Source organism: Myotis davidii, unplaced genomic scaffold (assembly GCF_000327345.1).
Source record: "Myotis davidii unplaced genomic scaffold, ASM32734v1 scaffold327, whole genome shotgun sequence".
Classification (NCBI taxonomy): Eukaryota; Metazoa; Chordata; class Mammalia; order Chiroptera; family Vespertilionidae; genus Myotis; species Myotis davidii.
The window spans coordinates 337,646-352,235 of NW_006298628.1; positions in this window are offsets into that span (position 1 = coordinate 337,646).

Consider the following 14,590-nt stretch of genomic DNA (forward strand, 5'->3'; position numbering starts at 1 on the left):
CAGCTACATCCTACAAATTCAGTGACAAAGGGCACTTATTTTGGGCCCCGAGCAGATCCGAGAACCACAAGGGGTAGACTGTGGCAGACACTCTCTGAGCCCCATGTAGCATTCATTCCCTCAGCTGACCTGATTTCAGTGCAACTGAGTGGACAGCTCTGGGCATGCGGCCAGCATCTTATCTCAGCGTGCAAAGTGGCGTCTCTCTGTTCTTCTGACTCAGGGTTTTCTCTGATGCCAGAGAAGCCGGCTCAGTCTGCATATGTGCAGCGCGGAAGTGCAGGAAAACAAATCCCTCTGGGGTCCATCCACACCCAAGGGGACAGGAGTCAGAGGCCACTGCCCCGCCTCCTCTCTTCTCAAAGATAATTCTGAGATCCATTCTGCATGGTCATTCAGAGGACCCTTAGCAGGAACCAGCTCAACAGTCTGCCAATGATTGGCTCTCCTGTCTCACTCTCGCTATTCCCTCACACTGGTTCCCTGAGATCATCTCTGGAGAAAATTACCTGCCCTAGGACCTTGTTTCAGGCACTGCTGTAATAGGAACAGAACCACTCATTTCCTCCGTTGAGCTTGTATGATTCGTATGCATATTTCCCCCTATGTCACTTCCTCCTGAATTCTTTCCCTGAACACAAGTCCAGGTGAGGGCCCCCTCTTATCGTGGCTACACTCCCAGCACCTAATAGAGTGCCTAGTCTATTAAAGGCTCTCAGTAAATATTTGTTGAAAAAATGGCTCTTCCAGTGGAGTCTTCCCAGCAGGAGAAGAGTTACTGAAGACAATTGCGAGTCTTGCCACCCTCGGACACGAGGCTGCAATCCCTGAGTCTGCCAGTGCCAGCTCCCTGTGTGGGACAGAAGTCCATTATCTACTCCTATCAGACTGTAATGCACCTCAGCGAGGGGCCTGGGTGCTTGGGCTGGCTAAGTGCAGCACAGTACACGCCCCTCCCCCCACCACACACACCTCCTCTGCTCCCCTTCCCCGGGCCAGCACCATTAAGTGAGTGTGAGAATGGCTAGAAATGGAATTTTATGAAAAAGTAATCTGCAGCTTAGAGAACAAATGGGGAGGAGACGGGAGGGATGTGATGAGATGGGGAGGCAATTTTAAGGGTCATCAGAGGGAATGAAGGAACATGGGAGCTGACAAGGAGAGTCAGATAGGCGAGCCATCCAATGAGGGTGGCTAAGATGGTGGCAGGATTTTGCCCCCTATCTTCTGTTCTTTGCTTTTTTTCCTTTCCATTCTTTTCATTTCTTCTATAGGTATTTTGCCTTCATGTTCATAGGGTGGAGGGAAGAGGATGAAGGCCAAAGTGGGGGGTTGTGGAGGGAACAGGAGATGCTCAGAATAGAATAAATAACTGAAATTCAGAGAATCCTATCCTGACATCTGAAATGAATGAGGAGGGGAGGTGTGGGGATGGAGGAGATGCAGAAATGGATGGGGACATGGAGTGCTAGCATGGCCATGACCCACCCATCCCATTTTTGCCCCCTTGATAGCCTCCCTGGTGGTCATGATGGGTGAGCCACACTGTTGGGCAAGTCAAAGTAGGGAGCAAGCAAGGCTAGGTGCTTGTGAAAGGGAGGAGAGCGTATTTGCCACGTGCCCTTCACGGGGTGTGGATATGAGTGATCCTATTATATCCCAAGCAACTTTACAAGGTGGCCATTTTCAAGGTGAGTAAACTGAGGCTCATAGAGGTTGGGTGCATTCCTGGGACTCACACCTGGTGACATAGTCAGTCAATCCACTTACAGAAACTTGAGAGCTGCCTGCATATGCCCCAGGAATTATGCCAAAGCCCGTGCTGCCCAAAGTCGATGCTTGTGATTAGAAAATAGTCAATTTAGGGATGTGACAGTGGGCAGGACAGACCTGTCTTCTTGGTGTGTTGCTCACAGTCAGCCAGCCTTCCTCATGTGCCTACACGTACCTCTCCTGCCTCCCCAGAAGTCCCCTGTGGGTGTGTCTTCTCACAAGCCTCCAGGCCCCTCCCTGGACTTCCAGCCTCTCACACCCCCACCCCTCACACCATTTGCAAACAGCTAAGTGGAGCGCAGCTTGAGCTTGATGCTTGGTGATGATGAGTTTCCCAGCGGGGAAGGGTTTGCTTTGCAGAGACAAAGACCAAAGCAGCAACATTAAATCTTCCTGCTTGTCCACACTCAGAGCTGGTGGAGGCCAGACAGCCACCCCTGGGGAAGCAGCGATGGGTTGGAGCCTGTGCAAACAGAAACCCCGGGGGGTTAAATGCGCCAGTGGAGATGCCTGCACAGGGCTGATGGGATGATGGAGGGGGTTATGTGTGTGGTCATTAACAGGCAGATGCAATGGTAGAGCCACAGAGGGAGGAGGCTGGACCGGGAAGTGGGGGCCTGGCTCTGCCACCCACTTGTGGAATGACTTTATGCTTTAGAATCTTAATTCAACTTTTTTTTTTTTTAATGGGAGGAGTGGATTGGATTGCTTTTAACTCCAGGTAAACTAGTCTTTAGCCAACGAAGTCATGGCTACTCTAGGAAAGGGACTGTATGCTTAGCATAGCTCCTGCAGACAGAAGGGACTCAGCGATGTATGCACTCAACAGCTGTATCTCAGCCTTATGCTATGGGCGGGACAAAACTAGTCTGAGCCCTGCCTCCCAGAGCTCCTATTCTGGTGGGGAAGGAGACATCAATTAATACTCACGCATCACTGTGTCATCACAACCACGGTCAATGCTGCGAGGAAAGGGGGGAGGTGCGTGAGATGGCATCATGTGGACTCTACGTTCTGAGCAGCTCTCCCTGAGACGGGGATGCTAAAGGGGAGATAAAACTTCCGGGGGAAGGAACCAGAAGCGCCCTGGGACGGGGAAGAGCTTGTCTAGCGTGAGGAATGTGCACAGGGCCCGTCGTGGCTACTGCACAAGGAATGAGGGGCCACCGCTGAGGAGGAGGCTCAGGAGGCAGGTGGCACAGGAGTGGCTGCACCTGGCTGAGGGCAGCAGGACCAGAGGGTGATGGCGGAGCTGTCCGAGGTGCTGACCGGGACCTGGTGCTAAGACACGGGAGAGACCGTGGGATGGTGACAGGGAAGCTTTGGACGGCTGTGGCTTCAGAGCAGGTGGGCAGTGGGCCCCTCTCCCTACTAGCCTCCCAAGTCACACTTCCCCTGACCTTTGTGTCATGTGACAGGCCAGTGTCCCTGACACTTGTCTATCCTGAATATTTTATAAACTTCTTTCCCTTCCTCATCATCTGAGGGAGCTTGGGGCAGGAAAGGTGTCTCTGCTGTTGAAAGGCAGAAAAGTGAGGAACCTGGTGATTTTCCTCATAGAGGAAGTGAGGGGCTTGGAGCCCATTAACTTACCATCTCCTTTCTTCTATTTATTTGTTTAGTTTATTATTATCTTTTAAAGAAATGGCTTTTTTAAAAAAAAATTGATTTCAGAGAGAGGAAGGGAGGAGAGAGAGATAGAAACATCAATGATGAGAGACAATCATTGATTGGCTGCCTCCTTCACACATCCCTCCCCCGCTGGGAATAGAACCTGCAACCTGGGCATGTGCCCTTGTCTGGTAATTGAACCATGACTTCCTGGTTCATGGGTCAATGCCCAACCACTGAGCAACACTGGCCAGGCTCCTTCCATCTATTTACTAATTTTTTGCAGACTCCAGAGTCACAGGACACAGTGGGGCTCTGTCTAGGTTATGAAAGAGAAATATAAAAGACCCACTGGGAGGTAACAGAAATGAGTGACGTGGGTGAGGTGCTAGGAAACCGAGGGACACACTAGGGAGAGGTGAGGTCTGGGGAAAACTGGAGAGTGCACGTCCTGCCTACAGGAGCAGTGGTCATGCAGCACCACACAATTGTTGCCACGGAGGGATGTGGGCCCAGGTTGTCCCATCTTCTGATTTTCAAAGAGATACTAGAAATTTGTATTTTTAGATGAAATTTCCAGCTGTATAAAAATCACCAAATAATGGAATAACACAAACCCCTAGTCTTATGAGCCACGCAATACACACACGTGGGGCCAGTGAGCCTCTAGTTTGCAACCTCTGCTGTGGTCTACTCCCCTCGTGTGGCAGGCGGGCACCTGGGTCTAGTGAGAGGATGTAGCTTAGCCAAGGTGTCAGAGCCACCTCACCGTGGACTCGAGTGCCAACCTCTAACGTGCCAGGCTCAGCAGACACAGCAGGTGTGTTCAGAGACAGGGTTCCAGCCCTGGGCGGGCTCATGTCTGGTGGGGAGAGGCCCATCCCTCTAGCACCCCGTGTGGTAACTCTTAGAAGTTGGCACTAAGGAAGCACAGAAGAGGCACCCCCGACCTTTCTGGCACAAACATTCCAGTGGGGTGGAGCTATTCCAAGGGCTTTATAGTTTCCCGACGGGCAAAGGACTGTCTGTGGCTCAGGGGCCCAGCCTCGGAGGCTCTCTGTGCGGGCAGGAGGTCCTGAGGCCAGGGATCAGGACCACCTGCTGGAGCCTGGGAGGCGGGCATGCAGGTGGGGGCTCCTCGGCTGGGCCTGGCAGAGGCCTGGCTGCATTTGCAATTTATAGTTCACTCTCCGCGGCATAATTGCACCATCAGTGCTTGGTGTCGCAGGGCCAGGTGAGGATGGATGGGTCGCAGCGATAGGCCTAAAGGCTGTCGTAAAGTGTGGTGTTCACAGTGCTAGATAGCCCTCCCACCCCGTGAACCTGCTCTGTCCCCTGCATCTTTCACCCCAGTCTAGACAGCGAAGCTCTGTGTGGGACAAGTGGCCCAGGCACTAGTCCTTTCCTCTCTGTGGGTCCCCGAGCCAACTGGCAGCTCCAGAAGGGCTGTGCCTTTACCAGCAGAATGGGGATCCCAGGGCAAGGGCTACGTCTCCCCAATCCTGGGGACTCCCACTGGGCAGAGCTTATACCCCTCTTCTTATTGGACACTCCCAGGATAAAGCTATATCTCCCTCATCGGACTTGGGGCTCCCTAAGACGGGGCATATTCCTCCTTCAACAGACTGCGATTTCTCCAAGAGTATGTGCTCTGTCTCCCCACCAGAGTCCTGGGGGTGATGAATGTGCTCTGTCTCCCCACCAGAGTCCTGGGGGTGATGACTCCATTCTTTGGCTCTTCTTTAAGCCTCAGCTTCCTCATCTATAACATGGACTCTCAGCAGCCTTCTGCAGGATTTTTTTTAGGCCAAGGGAGGGGGAGGGGAGGTGGGTGGAGGAGGACAAAGGGCAGGGAAAAAAGGGGGACACCTGCAATTATGTCAACATTAGACATTTTTAATAAAGAATAAAATAAAATATAGATGTATGATTTGCAGGTGTCTCTTAAAAAAAGATAAAACATTGTCTCTGCTTTCAGGGATTATTCAGGGATGACAGGAGAACGTTAGGGAAGAATGAGTTTGATAGGTCAGTGGTCTGGGAACACAGGAAGGCGACCTTTATTGTTGTGGGCATGGAGGAAATCAGGGAGGCTGCCTGGAGGAGGAGGGTCTTTGAATTGGGCTTTGAAGCCTGGGTAGGATTCCAGGAAATGTGTTGACTTGGGTGTCTCTCAAATTCACCCCTTCTCACCATGCTCACTGCTCCACCCTGGTTCCAGCCTCAGCCCCTCTTACCTGTACTAGTCCTGTGGCCCCTTAACTTGCTCATCACGCTGTCTCTTGTCTCACCTGCTCTGGCTATCCTTCGCTCGGCTGCCGGAGGTGGCCCCATGGCACGCTCTTTGGCCCTGTGAGACCCTGAGGTTCTGTGTCTCATCACTCCTCAGCTACTCTTCACAATCCAGCAATCACAAACGGCTCCAACTCCCCAAATGTCTGTGTTCTTTATGACTGAGCCATTGCACATCCCTTTGCTTAAAACACCCTTCCCAGCATTCTTATCCGCCTGCTAGACTTCTCTTTACCCTTCAGGACCAGCTCTGCACAGCAGGCACCCTTTTCAGCTCTCTCTCTACACGGCACCCGCCACACTATATTTTAATTGCCTCTTGGTAAGAAGGTCTTTCTCTGTTGGTAAGAAAGTCTTTCTCTGTTATATCAGGCAGGGGCTTGTTAATCTCATCGTATCCAGTGTTTCATTAGTAGTGCCAACAGCAGAGACTTAATACATGTTGAAGGAACAGATGACTAAGTTCCTAAGTGGTATTCCAGGCAGAGCACACAGCCTGGGTGAGAGCTTGGAGGAGGAATAGCACAGTGAGCTGCTCATTGTGGATGGAATGGGGGTAGGGGGTGGGGGAGGAAGGGGTGGGTGAAGGTGGAGGCCGAAGCCCTCTAAGTCCTTATCCCATCCTCTGGGGAGGGACCTTTGGGCCCTGGTCCTAGGCTGGGGTGGGTGGGAGAGGCTGGGAGCCTGCCTGGGCCTGCCAGTCTCCCCCTCATTGCCTTTCTCATTGAGATTCCTCCCAGAGACGGGGGGGAGGGGAGATGACTCAGGGGGGTAGCTCAGATGTATCCTTACCCAGCACAGGGCGCCTGCCAGCGCCCGTATATCAAGGGCTCTGTCGTCTTGGTGCTCGCTGGAGAGGGAAGTGGGGGAGATAATTGTGTCTCCTTGGGAAGAAATATGGGCGCAGCGGCAGCCTCTTCCTTTCATCTTTGGGAGAAGAGCTGTCTACTCAGCATCCTTCCCCAGGGGGGTGGGTAGGAGGACGGTTTAACTCTTTCCTCTGAAATGCCCTCTGCAGAATCAATCCCCAAAAGGCAAGTAATGCCTGAGGATTTGGAATCGCTCAAAGAGACAGGTGGTGGAGAGTTCTTGGAGGCCAGAGAGCAGGCGGAGGAACCAAGGAGTTCAAGGGGCCAGTCAGCAACTCAAGACCAAGTATCCATGTAGGGAGTGGCCATGGTGTCCATTTTAGTCTTTCATGCCTATCCCAGTGTCTTTGTAGATTCTCCTGTTTCACCCAGAACAGGAGGTCCCTGGGCATCTCCCTCCTGCTTTGCCCCTGAGATATCTGAGCCCTGGTCCAAGCCCAGCATCTGTCTGGGCAGGTACAGGAGGGGCGCTTGCTCTGAGCCAGGCAGCCCTGGCCCTCTCCATCACTCGCCTAACTTCATTTCCAAATGAGCTTAATCATGCCACCCTCCTTCATGGCCCCAATCTGCAATTTCCACTAATTAATGATTGCAAATTGCTAAGTAGCGAACCACTCGGTGCTCCTATTATTAATGGCTGGGAGTGAACCTTGATGGGCGTGTGGGGGAGAAGGGTCATTAGCCTTGAATTGAGGGAATGTATGTTGGGCCAGGGTCAGAGGCCCACGGGGAGGGCAGAGTGAGGGCATGGCAACTCCTGCGTCCGGTCTGCCCCTCACCAGCCTGGAGGGCAGGGTGGCTTGAGGCTAAATGACATTTCCTCGGTGGTGGCTCTAGGATCCTGGGCACCAGGGTTGGGAACTGAGGGAAGCGGTGGTCAAAGCTATTCCTAAAAATGGAAATTGGGAGATTGCATAGGGCCCGGTCAGCTGGAGCAGAGGAGTGCTCCAGCGGGGGTCTGGTGAGGGCTGGAGAAGAAGGCTGGGCCACCAGCTCACGCTGGGAACAGACTCCAGGTGCCCCGAGTTCGCCCAGCCATTCATGAAACACCCACAAGTAGCTGCGCTCCAAGGCAGCCTGCATTGCATGCTTGATGGGGTCAGGACTACAGGGCCGCCGGAGGCTGAGGGAATGCAATCATTTATTCTCCCGGGGAGAGACATGAAAGGCTCGTGGAGGAAGTGCTGTTTGAGGAGGAACTTCTGTGGCTGGGAAGGACCTAACTGGTGGTGGGTGAGGGAAGGACATTTCAGGAGGAGCTTCAGCAGAGCAAATGCTGGCAGGTCCTGGCAGCAGCGAGTGGTCCAACATAGGTGTGTGAGTGTGTGTGTGTGTGTGTGTGTGTGTGTGTGTGCTCAATAGAGTAAGGCTTGGAGAAGTAGGCAGCAGCCAGTTTGGAGAAGGCTGGGTGGTGGTGACAGGTGTGGGCATGGAGTCACACCCATAGAGGCCTGAATCCCAGCTCTGCCACTTAGGGATTGTGCTCTGGGGCACACTGCTTAACTTCTCTGAGCCTCATTTTCCTTATCTGTAAAACGGGGATCACAGCAGTACCCGTCTTACAACAAAAGCTGCTGTAATGAATTAATTCCTATAAAGTGCCTAGAACAGTGCCTGCCACAGAGAAGGTGCTTTTTGGATTTTGGCCACTGTATTATTATAACTAGAGGTGCGGTGCATGAAATTTGTGCACTGGTAGGGTCCCTAGGCCTGGCCAGTGATCAGGGCCAGCTGGGGCCTTCCTTCTTTCCATGTCGTGTCCTGGTGGTCAGTGCATGTCATAGCAAGTGATTGAACTCTCGGTCTCCTGGTCGAACTCCTGAGGGGACATTTTGCATATTAGCAATATATGTGTGTGTGTGTGTGTGTGTGTGTATATAAAATTTTTTTCCCTGTAATAATCAGCTGTGGCACCATTGCAAGATTTGCCAAGGGAGAGAGACATAATCAGAGACACTGGGGATAGAGTGACTGGAAGGACACCCAGAGATGGAAATGTGTGGGGGCGTTTGGGTTTTCACAATGACTGAGGGCCCCTATTGGCATTTATTAGGCCGGGCCAGAGATGCTCACTATCTTGTAATGGGCAGGACACCCCGATCAATGAAGAACCATTTCCCCGGTATGCCAGCAGTGCCTGCATGGAAAACTCAGCTTGGATGGCTGGCTCTGTCTCTGGGTGCAGGTGGTTTGAAGAGGATGGAGGTCACCTTCAGCCCTTGGTCCACAGGACCATGTGCTGGGCTGGTTGTCTAGCAACACTCTTGCCCACGTCACTCCTTCTTTCCCCTTTCCTTTTCACTGTGCTCAATTCTGTTAAATTCTGGGGATACAGAATATACAGGGGTGAACGGGTCAGCATCTCATGGTGTTTAGAGTCTAGAGGGAGGGAGACAATGGGCTATGACGGGAATTGCAGGTGCTTTGGGAAAATGTAGAAGGTATTTAACCCTGACCTTTGAACTACAAGGAACAGACATATTCACTTTTGAGTTTCTTCAACATAGAGTACTTATTGTAAGGCTAGAATAACAGAGTCGACAGAAATCCTATGGGAAGCACAGGATTCAGGTATCATAGTCATTAGACCTGGGGGAAAAACTGGGGTCCAAGGTGACTATTGGATCTAGTTTTCTTATCTCCGCAGTATCACTGAGCATTGCTGGGGTGTCCCTCTAGTGAGACATAGTGAGTATGGCTCCGCTGGTTCCCACATGGTGGCTTCCCTCCGGGTCTATCTGCTTCTCCTGCCACCAACAGCTTCCTCCTCCTTTTCCCGAAGTGCGTGGAAACACACTTCGGGCTCAAGTAGTGGCTCCGTCCTTTGCCAGTGTGACCTTGCACAAGTCAAATCACCTTCTTGAGTCTCAGTTTCTCCATCTGTCCAATGGGGGTCACAGTGCTGACATCAGAGGTTGCTCCCAAGTGCCGGCTCCCAGGGTGCTCTTTGGATTATCATTCCCTCCTCGGCTTAAGGCCAGGCATGGTCCTCATCAGTTGGACATGGCGGTGGTGTGACCCGAAGCCTTTTATGACACGATCCCACCAGACTCACAGCCAGGAATTTGGGGCTGAGGAAGTTGGGAGGAAGGAGTTCCGGGGGTGGATGGGGATGGACCTATCTCTCCCTCAGAGCTACCCCCAATCCTGTCTTCCCCCCTTTTATTTATGTTCCTCACTCAGCTCACCCAAGTCACCCTCCCACTCCTCCAATTCTGCTGCAAACGCAATGGCTCTGCAGGCTGCCTATCTCTGCCTACACCAGCCCCCTCTGCACAGAGGATTTTCATAATTCCTCCTGGGCCTGGAATCAACTGCACGTCTAATTTTTCCCCAAGTGCACTCCCATAAAGCTTAAATTCACCGCCGCCTGCCCAGTTTCTCCGCCTCACTGTCTTTCACTGCTGTGTGTTTCTCTCACCTTTGGTTCCCTCCACTGCTGTTAGGATTTATGGCAAGATGCCCCCACAGAGCCCATTCTCACGGCTGCTGAAGCCTCAAGGAGATGGGAGGAATATCCTGACATCAGATGCCACCAAAGCATTCTTCTGACAAGATGGTTCGAGGGAGACCTGCAGATCTGCACACATGTCCCAGGGGAGCTGGGTGTGTGTGTGTGTGTGTGTGTGTGTGTGTGTGTTGGGGGTGGGGGCAGGGTGGGATCCAGGACTCTGTCTGTGGGTTTGAATGCGGTATTCTCCATCATTAATTCACTGGTTACAACCAAGCAGAACAAGTGGATAACTTAAAAGTCCTTAAAAATTTTTTTGACACTAAACAACTTTCAGGGGGGGAACCCCGCCACCTCAATTGAACAAGAATCCATTTTCATCTCTCCTCTTCTCCCCCAGCCTTTGTTAATACATCCACTTGTTTTGCTTGGTTGTAACCAATGTGTGAAGACATTTTCTGCTTTTTCCACTTAACAGTATTTTACATGAATGTTTCTATTGTATCCACTTAGTCTACAGAGCTGTCATTTTTAATAACCACAGAACATTAATACGACTACAGTTTGCTTACTGCTATTGTTCGGCATTTGGGCGGCAGCCAAATTTTCAATCTTGCAAACAGTGTTGCCGTGAACATCTTTGTCAAACTACTTTTCCCCCCTTTGCATCATTTCCCAAGGGTTGATTCAAGGAGAATTACCGGGTCAAAGGGCATGAGCAGTTTTGTAGCTCGTAGCCTACATTGCAGATGGCTTTTCCTGAGGACAGGGGGAACCGCAGAGCAGGGATAGGACTTCTATTTCTTAAGACCGGGGTCTGCTCCCAACTTGCTGTGTGACCTTGGGCAAGTCGGTCTCCCTCTCTGGACCGAGGTTTTCTTGTCTGTAAAATGAATGAGTCAGGCGAGAGGATCTATGATGGGGGATGCCTGCAGGCTGGCCTGGTTGGTAGACACTGGAGTCTCAGACTCATTGGGATTTGAATTCCTTTCCTCAGCAGTGAGGACAATGCCAGGTGATCTGCTGTTTGCATTTCGGATGGACTGTGTGTGGGTGGGGGTCGTGCTGGGTGCTGGGTCCCGGGAGATGCAGCATGGGCATCGCAGGCTGTGGTTGCCTGGTGCCTACCGCTCAGCTGTACTAGCTCCTTACACTTGGCAGCCGTGCATGCCATGCTGGGTGGTGAGTTTTGAATTTCATCCGTGGGCATCTGGGAAATGTTTGGGAGTCCGACAGAACTGGGTTTGAATCCAACCTTGATCCTCATTGCCTTTGTGGGATTTGAGCAGAGGATTTAATATCTTGGAACCTCAGTTTCCTTACCTATAAAATGGGAACAAAAATACCTACCAGAGAGTTGAATGAGCTAATGCATATAAAGTACTGTGACAGCGCCTGGCCCCTGGAGCACCTCATATTGGTAACATTTTACAAGGACCTTGTGCCAACCCTAGTGATGCTTTTCAAGTGAGATGTCCACAGCCCAGGTTCTGGCTGCTCCTCTTCTCTGAGGAGGATACATTGGGCAGGGTCCTGCAAGATACCTGGGAGGGGCCTTATCTTCCATGGGGGGTGGTCCAACCCTGGCCTTTTCTGGATTCTGTCCATCACGGGCCCGAGCTGGGATGACCGTGCTCGCCCTCCTGCCCACCTCCCTTTCCTCTGGGCTCAGAGATGCTCCAGAGGCTCTGGGATCCCAGGAAGTTGGAGAAGTCAGAGACCCGATGGAGCCCAGTCAGCACGAGGGCAGCCTGTGCTGGATTCTCTCCTGTCTCCAGCTCTGGTTCCAACTCCAACTCTGTTATCTGTGTTCCATCCATACCTCCTCCTTGTCCTGGAGCCTTTCCCCAAACCCCTAGCTTTCAGAACTGGGATCCCTTGGAATTCTCTCCAGCTTCTTAGAGAGCCCTGAGCCCATCCTTGGAGCCAGGCCCCTCTGCTTATGACTTGCCGTCCCTCCTGCCTGGGCTGCAGGCTCGCAGTCAGGCTCTGGTGGGCCCAGCTACTGGGCTTTCCCCTCCATTCATGGTCTTCAGGTTCTCCCGGATGCTTGCCTCTCTGCCTCCCTGACCTGCTGTGGGGTTGTCTGGGGAGGCGGGGGTGGGGTGGGGTGGGGTGAGGAAGCTGGTGGGAGAGCCTCCTAGGGGAAGCCCACCCACTGGGAGACCCAGGGGAAAAAGCTCCCAGGACAGCCAGTCTGCAAGGTGGCGGCCTCGCATGGACAGTAAACCTTGAGAAGTGTTGGGGGAGGTGAGTGGGGAGGAGCAGGGGGCCCTCTGGATCTGGGGACCATGGAGGACTCTGGCAAGTTGCCAGCAGCACGGGCAGCCCCACCCCCCCCTCCCTGGCCCTTTGCTGTTCTAATGCCCAGAGAGGAGGAAGGTTTTCCAAACCAGGAACCGTGCTGAGATTCTCATCCTTCCCGCGTGTTCGCTGGCGACCCTGCTTTTATTTGCCTCCTGCTTCTCTCATGGAAAAGCCTTTCGTGAGTGCCCACCTGTGCCCGGGGCAGGAGGACCGAGAGGAGGCAGCGGCCCACTGTGCCCTCAGGGAGTTTCCCAGACCCGGGTGGGAGAGCTGTGGCCTGTGGACGATTCTGGCCTGCCCCCCGTTTGTGTGCAGAAGTTTTATTGGAACGCAGCCACTCCTGTCCGCTTCTGCACGCTCCGTGGCCATGTTCTCTCGGCAATGGCAGAGGTGAGCAGCTGTGGCAGAGACTCCACGGCCCGTCAAGTGCAAAGTGCTTACTGCTGGCTTTTTTGTGTCCATACTGGATGTTCTAGAAGCAATCAGGCGCCCTTTTTATTCGGGGTCTTCATGCAGACTGGCTGTGAGGGCCCCGTGTCCCCAGGAGGGCCAGGCTGGGACTGGCAGTCCCCACGCAGACAGCCCCTGCCCCGGGTGGCAGGCTCCCTAGGGAGATGGGCAGACCCCAGGGGATGGGTGGCAGCCCAGGCAAGGACACTGGAGCTGGGGCCTTCCCCACCAGTCTGCAAACACTTCCTTCTTCGTGAGTGGAGAGAACTCTGGGCAAGAATCTGCCCTTGTCCGGCCCTGACCTTCCCCGCTCCTTATCAGATTCATGGGAGGGTCCTGAGCTGCCAAGCCTCTAAGTCATTGCGTCCTTTGGTTTCAGTTTGTCCATCTGTAGCACGGGGACAAGGAGATCCTGGGTTCTTGGCTCTCCCAGAGAAAAAGGTAGACTTTTTGTTTGTTTTGTTTGGTAAAACTCACCCAAGGATATTAGAGAGTGGAAGGAACGGGGAGAGACACAGAGAAACATTGATGTGAGAGAGACACATCAACTGTTGCCGCCCACATGCACCCCGGCCAGGGCCAGAGATGGAGCCTACAACTGAGGCCCGTGCCCTGGATCGGAATTGAACCTGGGACCCTTCAGTCTGAGGGCTGCTGCTCTATCCACTGAGCAAGACTGGCCAGGGTGAAAATGTAGACTTCATTCTGCGGCTAGGATGGCTGTTACTGCAGTTCTTTCATTGAGGAGGAGCGGGGGCAGTACCCTGAGACCCCTGGTTTTTCATACAGCAAGCCCAAGACCAAAACTCCCATTCCTAAAATAGTGTCTTCCCAAATCATGGGAACAATGCAATTAGCAGCCTCTTTGTACAGGGTGTTAATTAACTTGTTTTTTCTGAATACCCCTTCTTCCAGGTATAGCCCATCATCTCTGGGGTGCTGGCAGGGGGAAGGCAATTAGATCCTGTTACTGTACAATTAATTACGGCTTGGAAAGTGCTCAGGAGGCTGGGAGGGACTCCTCCACAGCACCCGCCCCAGAAGGGGCCTGTCTCACGAGTAGGCGCTGAGCCGAGTCGTGTGGCAGGGACTGGAGAAAAGGCTGTGGAGCCTAGTCCAGGGTGGGGCAGGCAGGCGGATCTGGGCACCTCCCTCTCCTGCTCAGGAACCTTCAGTGGCTTCCCAGTCCCTACCAAGTCAAGACCAAACCCCTCTCTTGAACATCAAGGCCATGTACCATCAGGAACACCCGTCTTTCCGGAGTTATCTTCCATCGCAGCACGTGTCCGCCTCCCCTGCAAGCCCAGGACCCGTGCTGCTGGAATGCACGTTCCGTGTCTTGGCTCCCCGGTTTCCCCACCTGGGACACCCTCCTCTGCCTGCTGGAAAGCTCTGCCCTTCAGCTTGAGTGGCATGACCCTCAATGCAAATACCCACCCCTTCCTGGAGCCTCTCCTGAGGGCACGAGGGGTCTTAGAAGAAGGGAGGGCTTTAGGTCCAGATAAACTTGGACTCAAGTATTTAACAGCCTAAAGCAGGGGTGGGCAACCCCTGGCACATGTGCCAAACATGGCACGCCAGTAACTTTTGCTGGTACGCGAAACCCTCACTTATAATCTTCCATTTACAATTTTTGTGAACATTTGAATGACTTAAATGTTAAATTACAAGGAACTGGCAAGACACTTGATGTTATGTTTGGTTACATAAAGGCTTTTGAAAAGAAACTGGAAGTCTTTAAGAGGGATGTGGATGGTGAGAGATTTAGATATTTCCCAAACCTCAAGAGTCACATCAAAGACCTCCCACAAGATGACAGAACAGACTGTCAAAGCCT